This window comes from Sceloporus occidentalis, unplaced genomic scaffold, assembly GCF_023333645.1.
Source record: "Sceloporus occidentalis isolate IW3139 unplaced genomic scaffold, rSceOcc1.0.p SCAF_4, whole genome shotgun sequence".
NCBI lineage: Eukaryota > Metazoa > Chordata > Lepidosauria > Squamata > Phrynosomatidae > Sceloporus > Sceloporus occidentalis.
The window spans coordinates 58,555,779-58,582,891 of record NW_028316984.1 but is presented as its reverse complement, the minus strand read 5'-3'; the positions used below and the strand labels follow the sequence as shown (position 1 = coordinate 58,582,891).

General features: G+C 38.7%; 1 pseudogene; it reads right to left on the bottom strand.

The window, feature by feature from the left end:
• Nucleotides 1–582: 582 nt before the first annotated feature.
• Nucleotides 583–27,113, bottom strand: part of LOC149313892 (von Willebrand factor D and EGF domain-containing protein-like) — a 349,914-nt pseudogene continuing 323,383 nt past the window's right edge.

Here is a 27,113-nt window from a genome sequence, read left to right as displayed (position 1 = left end):
AAGAAGAGCATAAAGGAATGGAATTGAGGGATTTCTTATCACTTTGTTTCAGCTGCTTTAAGGGACCCAAATTTAGCAAAAACCAGCAGCCATTCTTCAGCAGCCTATGGCACTGCAGGAATAAAACAGTTTGACTTGTTTAACTGCCATGGCTCAATGCTGCAGAATTCTGGGAATTGTAGTACTGTAAAATATTTAGCCTTCTCTGTCAGAGAACTCTGGGGCCACAACAAACTACAAATCCCAGAATCCAATAGCAGTGAGCCATGACAGATAAAGTGGTGTCAAATTTGATTATTCTTAGAGTGTGGATGCAGCCTATGAGTCACTGCTGAATTTGGCACATGCATTCATTGAATAGCCAAGGTAGTGGCACTATGTTGCAAAAGGGGAAAAAATTGAGATTGAGACCCCTCTATGACACTGGCAACTAGCTAAAGCTGTTAGAGTATGCTCTGGAATCAGTAATTTCTCAACATGACTTAATGCTTGTAGTAAAGGAGGAAGAAATTGAGCAGTCCCTTTGCAGTGCATTGTCAGCCAACCCTTAAATAGGAAAAAAAAGTACCTTAGCATCTCAGCCCCAAAATGAATGTCTTTATTGTCCTTCTTCTATTTTCTTCATCCTTTGGGGAAGCTGTGAAAGAGAAACGAGTGTTCGGTTGCAGGAGAGTTTGGGTGACAAACAGCCCTATGCCCAGAGTGTGACCAAACAACTTTTAATATGAAACATTCAAATGTATGTCTGGTATTGCCTTTCCCCTGATTTTACTTTCTCACCCTCCTCCCTTGTTTCTTTTTGATTTAATTATGGTCATACTGTAACGACTCCACATTTCACAATTTGATCAAAGCCAGACAACCAGAGTATTTACCTCAAGTTTAATAACAGTACAATAATTTAGCCTGGAGCTTCATTCTTCATTCTACAATAAAGTGATAGATCTGCTTCCAAGACACGTACCTATGAGGATATCACCTAGCAATGGTTGATTTCACCTCCATCATTCCAACAGGAGAAAATAGCTATATTGCTGAAACCATTTGGCTTTGACTCTATTATTTGCAGTGGGGTTGACAGTTCAGGAGCCAGAATTAAATTTCCTTTCTCTAAAGCATGGGTGTCTACAAAACCAATTTGCTATTTTCCATATGACACGGGGACTCTGTTGACACCTTGCCTATAATAGTTTGAATGTGTTCAGCCCAATTCTACAATACAGAAGTTTGTCATTAAATATCATCTTGGTTTGAGAGTGGAAGTAAATCTTCTCAATCCTTCAGACAAGAGATGAAATGAAAGTAAGAGCTTTTATCTTGGCATATGAGGATGTGAGAAACAGTTTAATTAAACTCCATAGAATATGCAAGACAAAGGTTTTGGGGGCTTTTAATTCGGGGACAACAAGGAGACTGGATCTCTCTGTATCTGTAATTAACAAGTTCACATTGGCATACACTTAGATAGTTGCGCCTAGGATGTTACATAATGTAGCATCCCATAAACAAAAATGGAAGCATATGTCTAACTCCATTTGCTAGTCCTAAGTAGAATACACTGGCAATAGAGGCAGTTAATTTTACATACGTGTTGACTTTGTTGTTAAATGCCACCAAGTCAGATCCCCTATGAATGAGAGACTCTTAGCACCTTGCTATCAATAGCCCTGCTCAGGACCCTCTGACTAACCTTTGAGCAATTGAATCAATGGTCTACTTTAGCTGGGACTAACAATTGGATTTAACACATAGTATTTAAGAAGGAGCTTTTTTATATAAATTTAATACAGAAATGATACTTCATGTTTTTACATTGCTTTGAAGTGTTCTAAGCACTCCATGGGTATTAGTCAGTTACAATCTTCACAATAATCCTGTAGGCATGAATTGCAGATCACATATTGCAGATCAGATGGGAGGATGTGGTTTAGTGGATTTCCTCTTTTATTATCTAATCTAATTTCTCAGAGAGTACTTTTGTTATAGACTGATACATCTCTGTCTATCCCAACTCTTGTCACATTTCTTCATTACACTTTTGAATTTATCGTTTCCCCCATAGGTACACTCAGACATGTAATCTTATGGCATTTATGAAATCACTGCACTTGCCATGTTCAAACATGAGGAGCTTGAGTTATAATCTTACACCAGCCTGAAAATAGGAACATGAGAAACTGTCATGCTCCACTTCAGACCTTTAGTCCAGCTCATTTTGTTGGTCCCAACCAGATGAGACTTTAATGTCTTTACTCTTTAGGATCTTGCTTAGTTATTTCATAGCTGCCCTTCCCATTCCTAGTCTTCTCATTTCTTGGCTGCAGTCACCATTTTGATCAATAGTTGAGTCTACAGGTACTTTTTAACTATTTCAATTTCTTTATTGTCTACGGTGAATGTATGTATTTCTTCCATGCCCATTAGTTTGTTTTTTGAATGTTCAGTATTAAGCTTGCCTTTGCAGTTTCATCTTTGATCTTCTTGAGGGGCTGTGCAGATAGCCCTGAAACAGCAGTGCATGGCGTGGTTGTACCAACACCAATTGCACCAGGGCTGTGGCAACCACACATGTCTGGCCTTGATCTGGGCTGCCACAGTGGTCCTCAACCCAGCCACTGAGAAGGAGCAACTTTTCACTGTTCCTTTTCGTGCTGGCTCTTCCAGGCTGGAGTGAACTCGGCATGGCTTCCAGGTGCGTTTGGGGCCTGCACTATGTAAACACCTTACTCCCAATGCAGTCTGAAGGCAGTACTTTTGGCCCATCCACTTTGGGCCTTTGTAATTGTTCCAGGTCTGTGATGTTTTCTGCTAGCAGTATGGTGTCATCTGCACACCTAAGATGGTTGATATTCCTTCCTCCTATTTTCACACCTTCTTCTTCTGAGTCTAAACCTGCTATTCATATGTTTCCTGCATACAAGTTGAACAAATAGGATGACAGAATACAATCTTGCCCTACCCCTCTTTCAATTGGTAACCAATCTGTTTCTCCAAGTTCTGGTCTAACAGTAGCCTCTTGTCCTAAGTACAGATTTCTCATCAGTTCTGTCAGATGTAGTGACAACACTCCTATGTCTAAGAGCCATCCATAGATTTTCATGATCTATGCACTCAAAGGCTTTGCTATAGTCTATAAAATACATGCTGTTTTTCTTTTGGAACTCCTTGGTGGACTCCATTAGCCATCATATGTTTGCAACATAGTCCTAGTGCCTCTTCCTTTCCTAAACCCCACTTGAACCTCTGGGATTTCTCTCTCCATCAGTGGTTGGAGTCTGTGCTGCAGAATTTTGAGTATAATTTTGCTTGCATGGGAGATTAATGCTATGCTCCTATAATTGCTGTAGTATTTTATAGAATTATAGAAGGATAGAGGAACTCTCAATCAAAACATCCCTGATAGATGGTCATCCAGCCTCTGTTTAAAGACCTCCAAGGAAGGAGACTCCATCACACTGTGAGGGAGTGTGTTCCACTGTCAAACAGCCCTTACTGTCAGGACGTTTCTCCTTATATTTCCTTTTTTGGGGGGTATACAGTGTGCCCACATCATATGTAGGCATGCCTTAATCAGCTTCCAGCATATGCTGGAAGCCACACCAGAAAAAACCCTGGCATGCCCTGGAAGAAGTAATGGGGTGCTCTCCCATGCTGTGCGCCCTGTCCTTGGCACTAGCCCCATTACTTCTAATGGGGCTTAAGCATACGCATTTTTCCCTTACATGAAGGGGGGCGGGGCAGAACAGATCCCCACATAAGGAAAGGGCCCACTGTATATTGATTATTTCCAGTCTGTTGGCCACATTTCTGTTTTCCATATTTGTTTATGTATGTTAGTTAGCACTAGACTTACTTCTTTCTGTGTGCAATGTAGCAGTTCAATTGGATTATCTGTTTCTTGTAATTTGTTTTTACTAATTTATTTCAGTGCAGTATCCATTTCATTTTTTATTTTCAAGAAGGCGGTAAAGACAGAGCTCTTCCGCCGTGCATATCCTCCTGACCTTTTATGAAGACCATTGGTACAGACCGGGAGCACCTGACCCTGTGATTGACCCCATGATTGATTGATGATTGATGTTTTATGTTTTTAGCTGTGGTTTTAATTGTAATTAATGTTGTAATATTACAAGTGTTTTTAACTCTGTTGTGATCCCGCCTCGATCCATTGGGAGAGGCAGGAAGATACAAATAAAAACTATTATTATTATTATTAGAATTTGGGTTCATCTTTGTATTGTTCTTTGCTTAATGTGTCATTCATTTTTTCCATCTCTTTTGTATAACTCTTCTGTGTATTTCCTCCAGCATCTTTTTATTTCTTTTTGTCTTGTAGTAAGTTCTTTTTCTTGTCATAGAGCATTCCAGCCATTGGTTTGATCTTCCCTTTGAGTTCCCAGATTTTGTGGAAGAGGTTTCCCATTTTTTTTTCCTTTTTGTAGTTTTCTTTTATTTCTCTGCATTGTTTATTATAATAGTTCTCCTTATCCTTGCACAATAGTCACTGCGTTCAAGGTTCTGGTTTTATTCCTATCTCCCTTAACTTTACTTTATTGCATGGGGTGTTTTATCTGTCATCTATCACTCCTTCTCCTTGTTAGTGTCTTTCTGATTCTTCCTTTATTATGTCCTTGGTTTCTTCCCATAGTTCTTCTGTTTCTCAGTCCATTATATTTAGTAGAGCAAAACTGTTTCATACATTGTCAGCAAATTCTGGTGGGATATTGTTCAAATCATAATTTGGAACAATTAATGTTTTTGTTTTCTTCTTCAACTTTCCTCTATTTTTTGATATAAGTAGTTTGCGAACCTTGCCACAATCAGTGTCTGGTCTAGTTTTGGAAGCAGGAATGGAGCATCTCCATCTTCTGCTTCCAGTTATGTAGTCTATCTGATTTTTGTGTTGCCCGTCTGGTGAAGTCAATGTGTATGATCTCCTCTCTGGTTGTATGAAGCAGGTATTTGCAATGAAATGTCTTCATTATCTTCCAAAAACTATGAAAAATACTGTAGATTTCAAGAAAGTTTCCAAGTATAGATACTACATAAAACAGTTACATTTTTTTATAATGTTTCAGTTCTCTGAGGGCTTTTAATTTGCTGTCCTTTTAACAACAACCATTTTTATTCTTGGGTTGTTTGCTAACATATTTTTCTTTTTCATAACCGCTCCACCATGCCTAGGCCCAGAAGCAGATGGAAGACCCCTTCCTCCATCCCAACTGCCAATGCCCTGGTCCTGGAGAGAGAAGAACTGGAACCGTCTGGTCTACCTAGTTCACTCCCCCACTGCCATTCCCCTTTCATTGTATGCCATATCTTATCTAGACGGTAAGCCCAAAGGCAGAGAATTGCCAAATTAAGAATTTGTAAGATGCTCTGAGAGCCTTTGTGTCTGAAGAGTGGAGTATAAATATTAAAAATAAATAAACAAATATCTAGGCTGTCAGACAATTTTGATTTGAGAAGCTGGCAAGGGCATTTGTCTTCATGTTTATTTCCAAAACTACTACATTATCTGAATCTTGCAAACACCCCATACAGATTTAAAATATACAACAGAGGTTTTTTTAAGTTTTGTTTTTTAAATGATTACTGTGCTAGAAAGTTCATTATCCCTCCAGGAACACATTTGGCAAGCATTTCTTAGCAGAACTCAGAAACAAATTAAACTAAAAATGTCAAAAAATGCACTGGCAATCACTCAGCAATGTAAACAAGCTCATAGATCTTCGGTTGTTGTTGTTTTCCTTGTGAAGTATATATTGTTCAACCGAAGGAGACCATCAGTCAAGAGAATGCAGTCCTTCAACCACAGCTTGTATGATTTGAGAAATATTAACTCCCCTGTTCTTTCATGAGGTAGCTAGATGATGGCCACACATATATGTACATGTATAATAATAATAATAATAGTTTATTCTTATATACTGCTATTCCTTATACAAGATCATAGCGATGTACAGTTAAAAACAACATTAAAACAAGAATAATAATGATAGAAACATCAATATCAACATCTAAGACCATATAAAACATCAATTCCCGCAAAATACCAAATCAATAAAACAACAGAATAATACAACTCAAGCTCATTGGGGGAAAGCTTGGCGGAAGAGGAAAGTTTTTAGCATCCTCTTAATGTGTATATACATATAAGTGCGTGCATGGATGACATCTTATGACTGAACAAAATTATTTTCTGTTAAACCTAACCCAGAAAGCAGATCCATATATTTTAACTCTCCTATTCAAAAAGATCTCTTTCCTTTCCACCATTCTGTCTTTCATACAAACACATGGGACAACCAACTTGCATTGTTATTTTTGGGCCCCACAGTTGAAAAAGGATGTTCACAAGCTGGAGTGTGTCCAGGGGGCAGCAACCAAAATGATGAAGGATCTGGAAACCACGCCTTTGAGGAAAGACAGGGAGCTGAGTATGTTTAGCCTAGAGAAGAGATGGTTATGATAGCCCTGATTAAGTATTTTGAAAGGGTGTCACATGGAGGTTGGAGCAAACTTGTTTTCTGCTGTTGCAGAGAATAGGACCTGGAACAATAGATGCATGGTACCTCAAAAGAGATTCCACCTTAACATTAAAAGGAACTTCCTGACAATAAGAACTGTTTATAGTGGAACACACTCCTCCAGAGGCTGGTGGAGTCTCTTTTTTCAGAGGATTTTAAACAGGCTGGAAGGCCTTCTGTTGAGGGTGCTTTGATTGTGTGTTCCTGCATGCCAGGGGATTGGACTGTATAGCCCTTGTGTCTCTTCCAGGTCTATGATTCTATGATAACATATAATTCTGTTTATTTCGTTTTAAATTAAATGGAAACATGTGAGAAGAAAAGGAGTCAAAACAAGGAGAGATATTAGAAGAAATGTGTCACTCTGTTTTCTTGAGACATGTTGCCAGTATACTTTAGGGATGGAAAGAATATTGAAAAATATATTTTAAAATATTTTGTCAAGAAACCTTGATGTTCTCATCAATTACTGGACTTGCAAGAATCTTTGCAGTTCAGGACCTATTCTGCACAAAATTTATATGTGGTTGTTTTGTGCAGAAACCAGCATTTTCTGTGTGGAAAATAATATTTCATTAATAAATATTAATTCCTGTGTTAAATATGTTATTTTTTTGCACAAAAAAAGCTGCAGTTGGGAAATTCTTCTGCACACATAGTTGATTTGCAGAGAAAATAGAATTTTCTGCACAGAAAACAGCATTTTCTGTGCAAGAGTTACTATTTATGCATTGAAAATTTATTTTCTATACACAAAAATGCTGTTTCCTGTGCTGAAAATGCTTTTTTCTGTTTAAAATACCCATGTGTTTATTTTGTACAGAATAAGTCCTGAACTACAAATAGTTTTGGAAAACTGTGTGGCTTTTGAAGGGTATCTTGCAGACATGAAGAAATTTACTTAAATTATTCATTGTTACAGTCAAGAAAAAAAATGGATAATTACATTCCCAGTACATTTTTATTCAGAATTAAATGTGAAAAAAGACTCTGACTAACATATTCCAGAGTGAAAGTCACAGACAAAGATCACTCAACTTCTGCCCAAACAAATGAATAGGGGAAACTTGGTAGTTTTTCCCTGTCTACTGTTTTCTCACTCTGAAGTTGGCAGAGCTTTAGTAAAAATATGGAGTCACAACTTTTAGTGCTATCAACTGGTCAATGAGACCAGCAGTTTGTTTCAGAGGAGAGAGTCAATCTTCTAACCTGTCTATCTAGTGATTACTTTACACTTTCTGGGTGTAAATGAGAAGAGGGACAGGGATTCACTTTGGTGCGGAGATGCAATTACACTTGCCCTTGTCCTTCAGCCAATTCAACGTGAAAAGAACATTGCTTCTCATGAATTCATTCCTATTTGCCCTGGCTTCTGGAGTTCACTATAAACCCTTTGAGACACTTCCTCCCTCTTGGGTCAATAGCTCATATCAGTCAGTCAATCTTGATCAGTAAGGATTGAGGCCTCTTTGCTTTACATTTCAGACTGGAAGAGCCTACTTTCCACCAACTCACAAACTACAAAGGAATAAAGAATGCCAGCATAGCAATATTTCCAGCCAAACATTCCTTTTTGAGAATGTCAGTGGCAAGTGGAACTTTTTCATGAGTCCCTACCTTCAAAGGTCCCATTTGAAGAGAAACCTAAGATGAGCACATTTCATGCACTCAGGCAGAAGCAATATCTTTATCGGGAAGGAACTTTGCATGTGACAATAAAGCAGATAAATAACACAATAAAGCTTTTGTGGTCATCAATGGTCTGACTTTTCATGATCACCATTATTATGCCTGTTAGTGTTTGACTGATCTGTTTTCTACTAAGGAGGGAAAACTGAGGATATATTCAAGGCCAAAAGTTGTTCCAGGTCCCTTCTAAAAAATCTTGTGTTAATGAGTACTTGAGTCACTGTTAAGAGAAAGGTGGAGCAAGTAAGTAAGTAAATAGTTATAGTTGGTACACAGCACTGTGATAGCATTTACACTGATCTTTATGTTAGTTTCAAAAGAGTTCACCTTCCCAAAATGACCTTCAGCTAATGCTGCCAGGTTCAAGATCATTTGCAATCACATCTCTTCCAAGCAGAGGTGGTATTTTTAGAGGGTACAGATGGAAAGAACATTAAGAAAAAACAAGGAAGGGGCTCTTTAAGTATTGTGAAGCTCTGACAAGGAAAATCCTGGCCAAAGCCCTAGCCTCACCCCTGTTGTGAAACCACTACTCCTTTCTTACACCATCACATCAAAGATTATGTATGTTTGTGAGTTTTACAAAACCATATAGTTATTGTGGAACAAGGAGATAGGGAGCTTGTGGCAGTGAGGAGGCTGGCTGTAGGTTAAGGCAGCCATGAATGGTGCTCCCCATTTATCTTCCTGACATACTTTCCCACCAGCCACTACATGGCCATGCCAGAGGGAGGGATGGGGGAGAAGCCAATAACATAATTGCTGGCTATGTTCTGACATAAGTGTCCATCATAATCCTTGTTGAGGTTTCCCCTTCCCATCCCAATAGTCACTACATGGCTGTGTCAGGGGAAGAGGCAGAAGAAAAGAAAGACATTGTCGGTTATTTCAGAACATAACTTTACGTGTTGCTCCTCCCTCAGCTTCATGGACATAGGGAGGGGTAAGGAGAAAGATGGACCAGGGTGGAGACTTTCTCAGCCATGTGAGAATATCTTCAAAAGCAGCATTGTTTCCTGGAGGACTTAATAATTTAAATAAGAATATCCTAGCAAAAAGTAGAGAGTTGGAATAAGTAATGTTCACTGCACTACTATCACTCTGGCAGAAAAGACATGCTTAAAATATAAAAAATATTAAAAAGTAAAACAATGCAGTTCAGAACAGTGATTTGTATGGGATCTACCCTTTTATTTCCAGAGCTTGGATATAACTCTAGGCCAGTGGTCCCCAAACTGTGCTCTTTAAGGGATTTTGGACTTCAGCTCCCAGGATCCCAGACTGTTGGCCAACATGGCTGAGGTTTCTGGGAGCTGAAGTCCAAAATCTCTTAAAGGACACAGTTTCAGGACCATTGCTCTAGGCAGAATGAACACTTTAACAAAGATTTTGAATTTCCTTGCTTTTTTTTTTTTTAAAAAATGATGATTTTTTTTTAAAAAAACATGATTTGTTTTGTGAAATGTGTTTGCTCAGAAGATTTGTTTGAGCAAACAAAAACATGAGAAAAGTAATTTTTTGTGAAGATAACAGTATATTTTGCACAAAATATATTTATGTGTGTGTGTGTGTGTGTGTAAAACTAATTTCTGCACAAATGAATTTTTCATAGACAGTGCCCAAACTATGAAAAATCTCACAGCTGTTCACCATTTTCTTGATAAGGTGTCTTGATATATTAAGACAAACTTCTTCACCGAAGATAAGAATTTTTCAAGTTTTTTTTTAAACACCCCTACTTCTCATGCAGGGAAAGACGTTATCCCAAAAGATTAAGATCTCTGAGAAACTGGGCATAGAATTAGTTCAGTGAATTTAACCTGTGTGCTTCTACTGTCACAATGAGTTCTGGGTGGGAGTTCACAATTGATGTATTTTATTGGTTGATTCTGAGTTTTGTTATTCCGAATCTGTTGCAGTTCTTGACCTGTTACTGTATTTTAACGATTGCCACTATTACATCCATTGCTATCTACCTACTCATTTATATTTTCTATGAGCTACTCTTTTTGGGGAGGGGGATAGCAAGATAAAATATATATTGTGGCCAAATACGAGAAATATAGAAATCTATTTGTGCATTTTCTCTTGAAGTTAGTACAGTCTAGTTCTCACAAAAAACAACAGATAAACAACAGATGAAATCCAGCCGGTAAAGTTATGTTTGACTAAAATCTCTCAAAAGCAATGGAAACAGTTGCAGCCAACTTCATACATTGATTTCATTGTGAATAATATTACTTTGATCATAATCATGTTTAAATAAGTTTGATCAACACGATTTTGAGGAGTGGTGGAATATATGTTAAGACACTTTAACCATTAGGTCTTCTTTTCCATCATGAAGATAAGGCATTTCCATGATTCAGATATTTCATTTCTTTAATAGTCAAACGATTTACAAGACATGTGCCTACATAGCCTAGAAATTTCAAAGCAATCCCCTTTTCTGTCTCTCTATCTGCTTTAGCCTGTTTTAGTAAAGAATCCTAGTATCAGCCAAATATTTTGCTGATGACCTGACCACTCTTAGCAAAGTTGTTGTATACAAATAGGTGTGTAATCCCTGACTGAATTCATCCTCATAGTTAACGCAACAGCTCTGAAAAGGACATTCTATTCAACATTAGATAGAAAGATTTTTTTGCAGGGGGGAATTTCAAAAGTGTTTGTTATGCATTTCTGTAAAATGTGCTAGGTGAAAGAATACAACAACTGTTTTCTTGTTGCAGGAGTCATAAAAATAGTAACACTGAATGGGGGGGGGGGGTTGTATGTTTTTGTGATCAGCCAGCTCCACCTCATGTGCGTGCTATGAGCATAGGTGCTGAGCTTAAAAAAAAAAGGCTACATATTTTGCACAAAATATGGAAACTATGACAGAAAAAAGTGCTTAGCATTTTAGTTTTGTGCTGGGCTAAAGCCCAGCAAGCAGGTCACCTTATTTTCTTCTCTTGCTAAAACCACTGTAGATATATTTTTCCATTCTTACAAATGAAAACAACCACTAATGAATTTGATAGGCAGAAGGAAATGTTATTCAAAACAATTATAAAATGGAAAGGTGTCCAAACTGATCATGTGTGGATCCAGAAACTTGTATACTTACTCTCTGTCCTTCCCTTGGTTAAGGAGCCTGTTTCTATTTCTACCTAAATGATGTATCTGGTATGTATGATAAGTTGCTGAGGGCTAACAGACCAGTCTCTGGTTCCATCTCCACAGCCCTGCCCCCTATCCACATAGTTAATCTTTTGTCATAATCTTTAAAAAAAATCATATTGGTGTATGGCTAAGACATAATGTTTTTGTACATATGACAAGCTGCTCAATTCCTAAACATTCAGAAACAACCACAAATGTCAGGATTTGGACAGATTATAATGACCTGCTGTTATTTTCCCTTGCCATCTGAGGCACCAGAGCTAAACATGCCTACTAGGAAGATAGTCTCATTGAATTCAGCTGGACTTCCTTCCACCAAAGCATGCTTAGAGGGGGACCTGTAATCTTCTTTCTGGAACTGACTTCTGTTGATGACAAGATAAAGTGAGCTAGTGAGACCACTGCAGTGATCCAACAGTATGGTATTTCTCATATTCTAAAGCTCCTGCTAAAGCTTCTCCAAATTCTATTTATTGTGCAATGGTTCAGTGATAGGAAAAATGGATGCTCAGCATTTGATTTGATATTTTCTATAAAGTGCAGCAAAGTTCCACTTCATTTGTGAGCTGACAGATCTCATACTGCACATTTGTAATCACAGCAATGTTTTGAAGACAAACCTGATAATGTCGGTTTTGATATAACAGAAAGGTCAGCTCTCACTGTACCATGAAAAAAAACTTTTTGAATTTAAGCACATGCAGACAATCAATTGCTTTCATTTCTCTCACAGAAATTTAGGGCATCAAAGTAGACTATGAAGTAAAGTGCATCAGAAAATGCAGGGTGTATTTTCTCTCTCTAGTGCCCCTGGCTACAGTTGACCATTTTAAATAGTGCGTATGCAGTCTGAAAATTACAATGAGTCTTGCTTCATCTTATCTGCATCTGCTGCATGCCAATGTCAATATAAATGTTTTATTTTTCTCGGAGAATGTCACTGTCAATGAAATGCATCAATAACTGTAATTCGGAGTTGAAAGATATGACACCACTTCCAGAATATTGGATGAGAAAAGGCTGTCATAATGTCTCATATAATATTATCCAAAACAGTGGGGAAAATACCATGATTTCCCTGCAATTGCTGAATATACAAGCTTGGTTGACAAGATTTCACAAGCTATTAAAAGAAGTAAACAAAGCCAACTCATCTATCAATGCATGTCTATTTCATCAGTAAGGAGACACAAAGATTTTAGTTGTCATTAATAGTCACCAGGCAGCCATGTTGGCCAAGTAGATGGTCTTACAATTCTGTAGGATGACAAAGAGATTATCTCTTGGGCCCCAGCTACTAGTTCCAACTGAAGCAGATCAATTGATTCAGTAGGATTTTCATACCATTCAGCAATTGATTCAGTGGGTCTGCTTAAATTGGAACAAGCAATTGGATTTGAGCAAGAATTGACACTGTGTGGACTGTAAGACCTAGATGGTGTTGAACTGAAAATCCCAGCAGTGCTAGCTGGTAGAACCAGAGTACTCAGACTACAGGAATATCTGGAGGCCCACATAACACTTGGTCTTAGCTACAAAAGTGGAAATCATATTTGAGATGCAAGCTGAAGAAATCTTGAGCATTTAATTAAAATATTTGACAGTTAACCAAGATCTCTGAAGAAATATGAAAACTTTTATTCTGATGTCATTTCCCCTATTCCTTTCTGGTCTCCCCACCCTGTTTTTTGTCTCTTTTGTCTATCTGATTTTCCTTGTTTGATATATGTGGCAGAACTGAATGTTTCAAAGTCAGTGCTCATTGATTTTGAAATATTTTGATTTACTGTTACAGGAGGGTTACTAAGAGGAAGATGCAATTTTAGAGATACGCAGGCTGGTTTGTGATCTTTTGCCGTTGTTTTTTTAACCCTAATGTATCATGCAAGTAATAATAATCCTACCTTTCTTCCACAGTCCCAACCACTATATCCATTTCTGCATGAACACACATTTGGCTTGATACATTTGCCACCATACTGGCACTTTGGTTTCAAAAAGCTGTAACAAAACAGGATGGAGATATTATTTCTAAAACTCCCCAGGTAAACTGTTCAATGACATTTCCCTCCTTTGTTTAAAAATTGTAATTCAGCTGTGGGTTCTAAGTTGCCTTTTTAACTTGTGAAACTCAGGGCTTTTTGTCAGCACATGCCTATTTTCAACCATGCCTTTGCTGACTGGTCCACTCATATAAAAGCCAATGCCACATGACCCTTGACTGCAGATTTTTCAACATTTGGCAATGAATGCTGAAAATCAATCCATCCAATGATATTGCCTCACAGATCACCAATGTAGCTTATGGCAGCCTAGCCACACTGATCTAAAAACCAAACAGGGACTGAAAGAACTGTATGTCTAAAATGGCAAGAGTTCACTCTTGCACAGATCTTTTTATGTGAGCGATCTACTTGTATGGGCAGTTCAATGATGGAATACACAACTTGTGCAAGATTGGGTACCTGATGATAGGACAGAAGTGAGAATAGGATGACCAGAGTTTGCAATTTTGCTGGTTTACTTTAAAGAGGGAACAGTGTCACATGAATTTGCTCTTCCAACATTACAGTCTTCATTTCAGCAGATTGCTCACATGGATAGCTATTTGCAGGAGCTAGCCAAATGTGCAGCACTGTCTGACTGAGTAATGATTCTGCTTTTGTAATAACTTTTTTTTTATTAAAGAGGGTGAAGAATAGCTTCTGTGAGAAACATCTCTTTATCCCTGAAGTGTTACATGCTTTCTTCTCATTGTCCTTCTCTTATTATCTTGAGCTAATGGTTAGAGGCAGAGAAGAGTGCCAAATCTCTAATTTCTCTTCCATGAGAAATACATCGGTGTAGGATTTGAATGACCTCAGAGTGACCTTCTCAGATGCAGTGAAATAAAAGAAATGCTTTTAAAAGAGCTTGCCTTGAAATGAAGCAATGACAGCAGCAACACTGAATGAAATTTCCACTATATACTTTTAGAATAGACAGGTTCTGGAGAAAAAAATCCAACATATGATGCTGACTAATAGCCCACAGTATTGTAAATATGAGCTGTGACTTCACTACTGCAGGAGTAGATTGTGGATACAATCTAAAGAAAATTGGGCTCTCCCAAGCTTCATTGATATTTGTAGAAACCAGTTATCTACAAAACATTCTCACATGGGACTCTGACACACTTTAATTCTTCCAGTTGGCATCTTGGTCTTCATTGGCCTGGGGAAAAAAAAAAAAAATATATATATATATATATATATATATATATACACACACACACACACACACACACACACACACACACACACATATAGTCCAGCAATCACAAAGACAGAGAAGAAGACATTGAGAGATTCTAGGAAGGAGTTTAGAAAGAAAATGACAACATACCAACACAGGATTTCAGGCTAATTATAGGTGACTGAGATGCAATGTCGGCAGCAAAGAAGAATAAAAAACAGTAGGAAGATTTGGATTAAGAAAAAGAAATGAAGCAGGTGGGCATCCAAATAGAATTTTATGAGGCCAACAACCTCATGCCTTGGATTCAGACTATTTGAAAGACAGTGGTCTGTTACAGACTGCCAAAATAAAGCTGCTTCAGGTCTCTTTGGAGGTATGCTATTTAAAAGATGCATGGGTCCTACTAGTCCGGAGGCCGCGCCAAAGCCACACTCCATTCCTAAGCATCGGAGTGCAGCTTTTGGTGCAGCTTCCAGATTCTTAGGATGCATGCATCATTTAAATAGCATACCTCCAAAGAGACCCGAAGCAGCTTTATTTTGGCAGTCTGTAACAGGCCAGTATCTCTTTCTATGACTTGGGCTAACGTTGGGCTGATATAGACTGGCATAGTACACTGGCTTCCCGGTGGCATACAGTATGGACGCTGCACAGCCCACCACCACCCTGAAGCCAGCGTCACATTGCCTGCCTGCCCAGACAGCAGGCAGCATTGCAGTGCTCTGGTGGCATGGTGTTCCTATGCCGCAGGAGCACTGTGACAGAAAAGCTGCCTTTTTCCAGTGCAAAAAGGAGTGGCATCTTGCTATCTCTTTTTGTGGGGAAAAAACAGACTGGGGCTGCTGCATGTGGTTGCTGTGGCACCCAACTTGCTTTTTCAGGGGCAGCGTCATGCTGCATCTTTGGGCCGGTCTGTTTTGGCCCTTTGGGAATTTTAGAGGGAAGGCTTTCTTTCACCATCACAGGGGAGTTTGGAAAGAACCTTCTTAGTGACTCCCAAGTTGTGGAATATTGTCCTACAGAAGGCTTGGTTGGCCCTGTGTCTACTGTTTCTGCCAGCATAAAAAGATATTTTCATTTAAGCAGGATAAAAATTAAACACATAAATAAATAAAACATAAATATTTAGCATATACATTAAATTGATGGGAGAGGCTGTACTGAGTTTAGGGTTTAATTCTAGTGCTGATGAATATGTCCTTGTACAACATGAGTAACTGAGGAAAATTTAGCTTAAGTCCTCATGGGAGCATAATGCTCTTAATTAACAATTGTCTGGCTAGAAGCCACTCTGCACTGCAGAAATTATCCAGTTTAACTGATATGTCTTAATGCTATGGAATTCTGGGATTTGTAGTTTTGTGATATATGCTTTCTCTGAGAGCTCTGGTGCCACAACAAACTACAAACCCCAGGATTTCATAGGACTGTGCCATGCCAGTTAAAGTGATGTCAAACTGCAATATTTCTGCTGTGCAGATGCTAAGTAGTAGAATTTTCTGGTGATATGACTGTGAGAGAGCATCAGATAAAAGGACATAAAAAAACATTTCATAAAGAAAACAAAACAAAAGGGCATTACAGAAAAACAAATGAAAGCTGTTGCAAAGAAAGATTTTTTTTTTAAAATAAGTATAACATGTAAGTAATATCATCCAAACAATGATACCTTTATTGGGACAACCAAACTGCACAATTACATGCTGCAAGCTTCACAAAGAAAGGAGACATGCTGGATTCCAAGGAAACATCTTCTTTGATTTGCAAATAGACATTAAATTCCTTGACTTTGAAAATCTACCACTGACCACATGGCCAAAAAAGGGGGAGGTTCCAGCCTGCAGATAGCCCTCCTTACCATCTGAACTAAGACCAGAAACAGAAAATGCTGGCCTACAACTAATATCTTCAATTTCTTTCTCCTGCTTGCCTGATGAAGAAGCCAGTATGACTTCAAAAGCCTGCAACATGTAATTGTGAATTTTTGTTGGCCCAATAAAGGTATCATTGTTTGGATGTTATTAGATTTGCTATATGGCCAACACGGCTACCCCTAGATTTATATATATATTCTTCTGCTACAATAAGTTACAACTTACAAGGTCTAACTGAGTAAAAAGATCTTCGCCTGTCAGTGGAAGGAAAGCAGGCTGGAGACCAAGCTAGCCTCGCATGAGAATAAATTTTACAACCTGGGAACAGCCACCATAAAGACTTTCTCCCTTATCCTTACTGAACAAACCTGTAATGGTAGCCAAATGAAGAGAACACACACACACACACCAAATCATAAAAGTCACTAAAGCTCATAGAAAGAGACATGATCTTTCAAATAGTTTGGACCCAAGCCATGCAGGACTTTAAAGTTCATAATTAGCACTTTGAATAGCACAGGGGACAACCGCAGCCATAGCCATTTGGGTTTTTTTGTTTGTTTGTTTGTTTTGTGGGCTTTTTGGGCTATGTGGCCATGTTCTAGAAGAGTTTCTTCCTGATGTTTCGCCAGCATCTGTGGCTGGCATCTTCAGAGAATTGTCTGAAGATGCCAGTCACAGATGCTGGTGAAACATCAGGAAGAAACTCTTCTAGAACATGGCCACATAGCCCAAAAAACCCACAAAAAATGTGGATGCCGGCCATAAAAGCCTTCGACATAGCCTCAAAAGCTGTTTAGAGGTCTAATAGAAGCAAGACGATCACAATTTCCTGTCAGGTTGTTTGTGTTGATTGTCCACCAGGATTTGTTATAGATAGGTTTCCCCTTCTCCCAAGGGTAAGGCTTTACCTTTAACTTTATTGTACACTTCTGAAGTACAACAAATGGTAATAAAAAACCCTTGCTCCTTTTTCCAGCTGCACATCTGGTGTTGTCAAGGTGGAGGCAGAAAGCTCCTTCTCCTCATCAGTTCAAAGCAGAAGAAGGGGGAAAGGCTCTCTCCATTCTTATGCCCAGCAGGTGTTTGGGATATTAGAACACTCAGTGAATGCAGAGCAAGCACACCTGCCTCACCCAGGTGCATGATGTAATAGGGAGCTGTCAGTATGTAGGCTCCCTCTACCTTTGTACTTGACAGGTAGTTTGCACTCAGAACATCTGTTGGGTACAGAAGCAAGACCATTTACCTCTGTCTTTCCTGTCTAGTTCTAGGGTAGAACAGAGAAAAGAGAGTTCCCATTTCTTTGTGCCTTCCATAACTGAAAGCAAGAGACAGGAGGCATTCACTTGTGCTTGACAAGCATAGACCCAAAAGAAACACTACATATCAACTGAACTCTGGGGGCTGCACGGGGGTGGAGATTGCCTCCACAACTTTGTGACTTCAAGTTCTCTTGTCTCACCTGTTTGGGGCCTATTGATGAGTCTGTTCTAAAAGAAACACTATACAACAAATAAGAATTTGCAAACCTCCTAATATATTCACTTTGTTACATTATTCATTTTGTTAAAATTAAACAAACAGGCTTGTTAATTTTTAATAACTGATACAGTGGACCATTTCAAACTTGTCTGGAGCTAGTAATTCATTTTTTTCAGATAGAAGCCAATGATGGCAAGCTCCTTTATGAATTTGAAAAATATACTGGTCTGTTAAATTTGTGCATCATGTCATTTATGTGATTGACCTTTTACTCCTATTTGAGCACGTTTCTGCTAAAACCCAGCTGTTTCCCACCTTCATAAAAGTTAAGGCAATTGGACTGCTGACTTTAAGCCAGCTTCCCCCACCTCTTAATTAGCAGTGTGCACTCCTATGACAATGTTTTGGCACAGAAAAAAGAGAGCAGCCAACTCATAAGGCACTGTGCCAAGAAGAACACACATATCATGGCATTATTTTAATTAGATTTCAGGGACTTACAAATATTGTGTGTGTTTGGAGGAGAGAAAGACACACACACACCAAAATCTTTTATTGGTTATTGCCATAGTTATTGCCCTGAGTTTGGCAAATGGAGGGCAATATTTATTTAAATTAGTTGAGGATTGTTTGTAAAACAAAGATACGAAAGGCTATAGGATAAGATAGGATATGTGAGGTAGTAGAAATGTAGTTCATAGCTGTGATGTGTAATCCATAGGCACATCATAGCTATGTAGAGGAGAAAGTAAAGAAACTCAGTGAGCAGGCAATGGGTAGAAGCAAGAGCATGCATGGATATTGATAAGCAAGGCAGAGGGTGGCAACAAGGGGACAGAAAGAGCCATCTTATTTTCTGTAATGAAAAGGAAGGTACTTTTCCCTCTCTTTTTGCTCAGGCACAGTTGCCTGATGGACACATTTCTTCATAGGACAGATGCAGAATTCCAGTATAGGATTCTGACACCACAATAGTATCTCTCTGTTTTTCTTCCGTTCTCTCTCCATATCTTTCCTTGATATATGTGCACACATCTCCCCACTATATTCATCTTTTGTATGTAATTTTTGTCCTGTCCCAGGCTTTTGAAAGTCCCATCAGTTGAAATACAGTTTTGTTTTGCTTCAGACAGCTGAGTCTGGGAAAAAAATAAAATAAAATCTAATCCTACCTATGGCTTATGCAATCAAATTTATAGATATTTGGGTCAAGGGCATTATGGAAGGATTTTTTTTAAAAAAAAAATGCTCCAAAACTCAGGAATATTTTTATAGTCTAAAACAATAAAAATCTACTTGTTATCCTAGGCAAAAGTAGATATTTTCTACAGAGATGCATGTGCACAGGCAGAGAAAGAGAGACAGGGACTTCCTTTACCATGCCTGGCCTTGTACATTTTCCATCAATTGTAGGCCGGTCAGTCTTGAGCACAAAATGCTGGATACAATCAATTTGTGGGGTGATCCAGGAAATCAGTTTCTATATTCTGATTTGTTTTGGGGCTTTTTTTTTTTAAACTGAGATACCTCTCCTGATTCTCAAGAGTTCTAAAAAAAGAGCACGGGTGCCAACTCAAAATACTACAGTTAAGCAAAGAATAGTAAAACTGAATTTCACTTCTTACATTTAAGAGTTTTGAAATATGCAGAAAACCTGTGTGTGTGTGTGTATATATGCCTTCATATCATCAACTTATGAAAACCCTGTTAATTTCATAGAGTCCCCCCCCCCTTTCACAAGGAATCCTCAGAGGTGGTTTAGCTAGTTCCTTCATCTGAGCCTACAGAACCTGATATTCATTGATGGTCTTCTATCCAAATACCAAGGCTGCCCTTGGTACCTTTCAGATTTTTAGGTCCAACCACATCCTATGGTATGCGGCTATCTGTTTGTAGGGCAATGCATGTTTACAACAACAAGTGGAAATCCTGTGGTCATCCAGATGTTGTGGGACTGTGATTCCTGCTATTCTTTGCCACTGGTTATGCTGGCTAGGGCTGCTGGGACTTACAGTTCAACAACATATATAGGACTGAATAATTCCCACCCCTTGTTTACAGGAAGCAGAAGTATTCCTGGCAGTACTGAAGTAAAGTAATAGAACTTGTGATGGAATATATTGTCAGCAGAAAGGTAAATCAGGATAGACCCAATTGTGTAGGATACACAAGTAAGAAAAAAATGCATTAAGAAATGTGTATCGCAGAAACTGACATGGAGAGATTAAATGATCTAATGAGCCACGCTATATTATTGGGGAAAGAGCAGGAAAATATCACTTCTGAATTGGAACACTCTTCCATTCTATCTGTCCCATGTATTACTAGGAGGAGAGTTTACCATTTCAGAAGAAAATTGGAATGGAAATCAGAAGATAATAACATAGCTGAAGACTAAATGAATATTTCATAAATGTATTTATCAGGAGCACTAAACCACTAAACACTAACAATGACACAGGCATTATCCTGGATAGTCTTGGTAAGGAATGCTATTTAACAAGGCAAGCTTGTGTTGAAATTATAATCAATAAATACCCTGTACAAAAAAAGAATTTGTCACTGTGTGTGGGAAGGGGGGCAAACCCAAGCATTAATTTTCATACAAACGAAACATTATTGAAAATGTTACCTCTTGTATGGATAGAATAGAAAAGGGAAAACATGTGTGCTGAAGAGAGAGGGAGCAAGAGATTCAGGAAATTATGAAGCTACTGGTTTAAGAGGCGAATTAAAAGAAAGTATTCCTGAAGGACAAATGAAAAAGTTAGTAAGCGCTCAATAATATTGTATTAGAACAGATAATATCTAGCATAAATGTAAGTGAGGTTAGTAATGACGAGTCTCCTTAATGATGGGCTATCTTCATTTTTATAATTAATTCAGAGGATATTTCCAGACTACTTTGCAGTATCAGGATGGAATAAGGAAGTAATGCCCTCAACAGCTGCATGCCGAGTGAGAAGCCCTATGTGACTGCTGCAAGTTCAAAGGATCAAAGGGATTGATACTAGTGAAACAGCATTAGTGGTGCCCAGCCAGCCACTGTTGTGCCATACCACATTTGGTGAAAGATGCCTCTTTGGAAACTGGAAGATGCACAATATCCTGAAGCAAACATACTGCTCAGTTGATCATGATACATCTTATATGACAGCTTTGGGGTGAATTGCTGTCCTTTTGTGGCAGCCTGCATTTAGATGAGTGGGCAGTCTAACCTGAAATTGGAGAAGTGCTTTGGTAGGTTCATACCATGCAACATTTTACAGAAGAAAACTGGTAAAGATGTGGCCAAGCAGTATCGGAATGTGATTGAGATGGCAAAAGTGATTCAGGAAGGATACATAAATTAGGAGAGTCTGCAGCATTTTGCTTTTGTCTGAGCTCCTGGGAAGGGCACGATTCTGCCCCCCACTCCCTCTCCATACTGAGTGAACTGAGAGCAAACTACTTTTGCACTTTGAACGCCATCTGTAGCAACTGAAGTTAGTTGAGGACAAAAGAGGAAAATGGGAAGGGATAAAAACTTGGATATTTTAAAGGCCACTGATAAAGTGGGATGACAGGAGAATAACTGGAACTGTTCTTGCAAAATTGGGACATTTGGAGTGCATGTAGATATGAGTGACCTACCTTTCTCCTTATCATTTGAAAACTGAGCCAAGTAAGGAAAGTCACTTTTCCTTAATTTGTTCCATCCTGATCAATCAAGACACCTATAACTTGCTAGGTACATGGCTGATGTTTCCATATCATATTTTAGTTTGTACTCTCCTGCTGTTGAACTATTACATAGCTCTCTGTAGTGCCATAGGTTAAGCCCTCTGCCCCCCCCCCCCCTTTCCAGTGATATTACTGGTTCAAAATTGGAAACTCCTGCAGACTACAGTACTTGACTTGGTGGATGACAAATGGTGCAGGCATTTCCTAAATTATTCAAAAATGTATTACCAGTAATGCTGTTGAGCAGAAGTTAAGAATATGAACAGTGGGATATACAAAGAGTTTCTGACATATATAACCTCTCCTCCCTCACATCCTTTCTGTTCAGTACCTGAAGCATGGTGAGAAGTTAACAGGGGGACATTTTAAATTATGGTGTCCATTTTACTACTTGACTGTCACCCAAGGTGTTGTGTGGCTCTGATATTCTGCATTTTTCCAAACTAGAGGATGGCAAATTCCAGGTGTTATCCCCATCCCTCATCTGCTACAATTGCCCAAAGTGCTGGAGCAGTGGCAGCAATGTGTGTGTGTTTGTGTGTGTGGAAATCCAGTTTCATTTATTTTTCAGGAGCTCAGATCCATTTATAAACAAAGACAAAACATCCCTTCCCCTGCTGATGCAGAAGCAGGGGCAGTGGACTATTGTTTTCATGGCTGCCATGTACAGTATGTGGGCTCCATTTTGCCCAACTGTTTTATTCATTTGCCTAGAGCCTGGCTCTTTCAGAAAACCTTTGGTTGGTTCACCTCTCTGTTTAGCTTTTAACCCAAATTCTTGTGGCAATATTCCCTTATTGTCACCAGTTGCAATTCTGAATAGTTGTTGCTGCCATACTTTTTTTAAAAAATGCCTGATCATACTTCTACTGCTGAATTTGAGGGGCTTAAATCCTTCTGCTATTCTTAATAAGAACAAACCTGTTGAATCGTTTGGTTTACCTATTTGGCATGCAGCAATTGATTCAATGAGTCAGTTCTAGGGGGAAGTAACCAACAAGATTCAGGACACAATATTTTCCACATGCAACGCTTCTTTGTGATGATAAATTTATTGATTTTTAACTTGCAAACTATTTTGTGTCTGTTTCCCAATGAAGAAAAATTGTGTATAAAATATTAAAATAACAATAATAGAAAGATGTATAATGTTTGTAAACAGGGGGAAAGATTAGGACATAAATCAGTCACAACATAGGAAGCCAGCGGGTGTTCATAAATATTGCTATTATCAATCTGTCATTCATTTCCAACAGCAGTATTATGTTGGCCAGTGTTACAGATGATCATTATCTATGTAAATGCTTTCTGCATGAAATGATGATGAGATTAGCTCCCTCAATCTCTCTCTTGGTCTCTCTCTTTCTGTGTGTGTGGACATGTGTGCTCACACACATTTTTGTATGTGTAATTCTGTGTAATTACAAACTTGCTTTCTTCAGCTTGATTTCTCTGAGTAAAGGTAAGGCTTTCTTCATTTATGCACAGCAGTCATGAAAAAGATCCCTAGTGTAATAGTAAGGCACTATACACACAGCCCCTAAGGGACAGTGACACACCGCCCCTTTCCTAGCTGGATTGGGGCCACAGCAACTGCATGCCACAGCCCCAATCCAGCCTTTCCAGGGTGCAAAAAGGAACTGCAAAAAGTGGCTCCTTTTTGTTCCCTGGAAAAGGTGGGATAGCCATGGCACCCAGCTATATGGCACTCCTTCAGCACTGCGTCATGCAGATGCAGCACCAGAGGAGTGCCATGGTGCTGCATACTGTGTGGAGCAGCATGCGGCATCATGGCGCCCGGGGAGGGGAGTGTAATTGGAGCATGCATAATGTGGACGTGATGCCCCGACTCTGGCCTCAGGGTAGCCTTAATGGCCGATCTGAAGAGCCCCTAAATCTGCCAAAGTAAACAAACCTACTTTGGTGTAAGCTTATTTAATTTAATTGGGATTATTGGTGGGTAAATGTGTGTTTCCTAGAGCAAGGAGAGTAGAGGTCTTACTATTTCTCCAGCAACATAAAACCAGTTAAACAATGGCTGCATTTGCATTGCAGAATTAATATTGTTCGACACTGCTTTAGCTGTCAGGGATTTTTTATTATTAATGTTAAGAAATATAACTAAATTGAATAGACTTGTGGATATTAGATGAATTTATGTATATGCAAATAGAATGGCTTTGTTAATAAAAGTACAGTAATTACACACACACACATTCATTCAAAAAAGCAGACCTTGATTTTGCCATTTTATTTAAGTGACACTATTTTAGTGTCTGTATGTTACTGTATTTAATGGGACTTGAGTATCCATGAATTTTTGGTATCTATAAGGTGGTCCCAGAACCAAACCCTAGTGGATACCAAGGACCTACTGTATTTTTTTATTTTTTTATTTTTTTATTTTTTTTGCTCATCTTTCTCTGTTAAAAATTGAATAACGTTTTGTCACAAGATCATGTCAGATAACTATTGCTGTCATTTTCACGGGACAAATCAGCTTGACTGGTTTCTTCCTTTCTTTTCCAACACAACCTTTCTTTAGGTCATTGCAAATGTACAAGGAAGGCTCACAGAGAAAACAATGTTGTGTGGTCCAGCCCCTAACCTACAAATATTCACTTTGTTGCATAAACATTATCCATGCACATAGTAGCTGTATCTGCCCAGGTTCTGTTGTGCAGTCAGGAATTTGTCAAAAGCCAGGACTCCTATGTGGATATCATTAGGCATGTACAGTTTGGGGCTAATATGAGCTGTTGAAGTGGTGAGACAGAAGTCCAGTCTTCAGGAATGGGATCTGAGACCCCATGTCTTTCTCTCTTTCAGCCCAGAAAATCTACTGTATACTGTAGAGCTAATGTGGTACATTTCAAAACTCTCTAAATTGTGAGGATTTATAAGAAGACTAAATGTAATGTCACACCCTGAAAACAGTGCTCTATTACTTCTGTGGTAAATCACCAGCAGTAAAGAATCACAAAGTCTGAAGAAGTAAAAAAACAAAAACAAAAAACACTGACCAAACAAAGGAATCAGTTTGTTAAAAAACACATAGACCAAACAACATTATTAACATCTCTAAATAATAATGGCTCATTTTGTCATTTAAACTGGAAGCATACCTTTTGCAAGTAGCTCACAACACAGCTCTGAGATGCAACAGTACTTACAAATCTGACACAGGAGACCCACCCATCCTTCTGAACACTGGCAAACATTTGGACCAGTACATTCACCACCATTCAGGCAGCTAGGCAAGCAATCAGCTGAAACAAAACAGGTGGAAGGAAGAAAATGAGACAAGATCAGTGTAATGTCCCCATGTGTTCACAAGCCCTTTCTCTGAGTGGCATGTCATATGTTAGCTTCCCACAATTACTTTTGAAGTGGTTGAATCTCAAAAGAGCTTAATGAGCATTCTTCATGAGGCAATTAAGAGTCTGAAATTTCCCTGATTAGGAAATTCTTCTTAATCTCTCTTAGTCTGACTTCTAGTTTCATCACAGAATTGCTCCAATGGCAGATTCCCCAGTCATTAAAATTTCATTTTCTATTAGTGCTGACAGCCTTAATTGATTGATGGGTGTGATTAACTGAGTAACCCATTATTTTCAGACTGAACATGTGGGTATTACATTATATTTTAATCTGATCAGTGCACTTTCAAGCAGTAGTTCTCAACCTTTGTTTCTCTAGGTGTTTTGGACTTCAAGCCTCAGCCATGGACAAAGACTAAAGAGTTGAGGTACTGAAGTCCAAAACATCTTGTGAGCACAATAGCTTAGGGTTTCCCAGCTAACAATGTCTGAATAGTCAGTGCTAATCAGTAAGTGGGAATCTGTCTTTATTCAACAAATGATTTCCACCTTTCTTGGATTGAGAGATCATCCAACACTGCTAGTGAAGGAAGAATGAGTCCAGAATGAATGTGGTGCATGTAGTTGCATTCATGGGCAACTGAAGATGGTGGGGTGAAGGTCAAGGAAGAGTGTAGCTGATGAATGAAGAGCCTCAGCTTCATGAAAAATTCTTCTGTTTTAATGGTGTATCGACTACTTCAAAGGAAAAGATATTCACAGTAAATGTTGCTGAGTTGCTTGTGCTATTAGCTTTTAGCGTGAGTTTTGTTTCTTTTTTAATAGAATTTTTAATACCACATTTTAATACAGATTGCCAATGTGGTGCCCAAACCTGAAAAACAATTTAAAACCACACAATATAGAACAGTGAAAGCAGAATAATAATAGTAATCTGACTTGTATTTGCCTTGTGGTTGTATCTGCACTTGCTTGGTGCTGGAAGTGTGTGGTGTAGTGGCCTTGGTCTCCAAAGCCTGCCTCATGTGGTTATAATATACATGGGACAGAAAGAGTCTTGGATCTTTCTCTGACCACTACTTAGCAAGTATGCCATTGCTTAGACATTCTTCCACAATCTTGCATTGCAATAGACATGGGGAAAGGTTATAGATAGAAATCTCACCCCTTGCTGATGAAAAATGGTGTCTTTGCCATTTCAATTGTGATAAGGTTTTTCATGTTTTAAATATTTCATGGTTCATGTTTTAAATATTCAACAGAACATTGTTAGTTAATCTTCCTTCATGGAAAGGGGAGGCTCTCTTTCCCTGCTGTACCTCATAGGGAATAATATTTTATTATAATATGAATATACAAACCTGTGACAAGCAGAGGCTCAAACTGTGTGTGCCTATGGCAGCCAGAGCCAAGTTGCTGAGTACTCATGACTAGCAGGGAACATTGCTATTCTAAGAGGTAAGGAGAGAAGAATGGCAACAAGCTAAGGAATAGAAGGAACTGCTGAGGAAACTAAATACCTCAAATAATGGTCTAGTTTGGGGAACTGGTCTAGTGAGATGTGGCTTATCAACTTCCCAGTCAAGTATTTTCTGTAGACTTCATGGAAGCCTAGCAAAACAATGTTTTGACCCAAAACTGATCAAGTAATCTGAGGAGAAATGGCTTTCTGAAATGGCCCCTGTGCCAGTATTTTTCCTAATAAGCACTTTTACTTGGGAGTAGGGTCTATTGAACTCAAGAGACTTGACAGACACCAGTCTTAGACTCATTCCTCATCCTTCCCCACAAATGGTATAGTACACTTTCTAAAATTTGGAGCAGGGACATAGCCAGGATTTTGGGAAGGGGGAGTCCAAACTAAGTGCCACCATTATAATGGGGCTTGGGTGCAGCGGCACACACCATTCATTGTATCTAATGGAAGGGGGGTCCGGACCCCCCTTGGCTACGTCCCTGTTTGGAGTGTGTGTTTTTAAATTAATTATTTTGATGCTTTTTACTTTACATTGTTATATAGAATGAATTCAAGGCCTAAAAAAACCCTTCTCCATAGTTCAGGTATAAAAACAGAGTTGTATTTTAAAAAG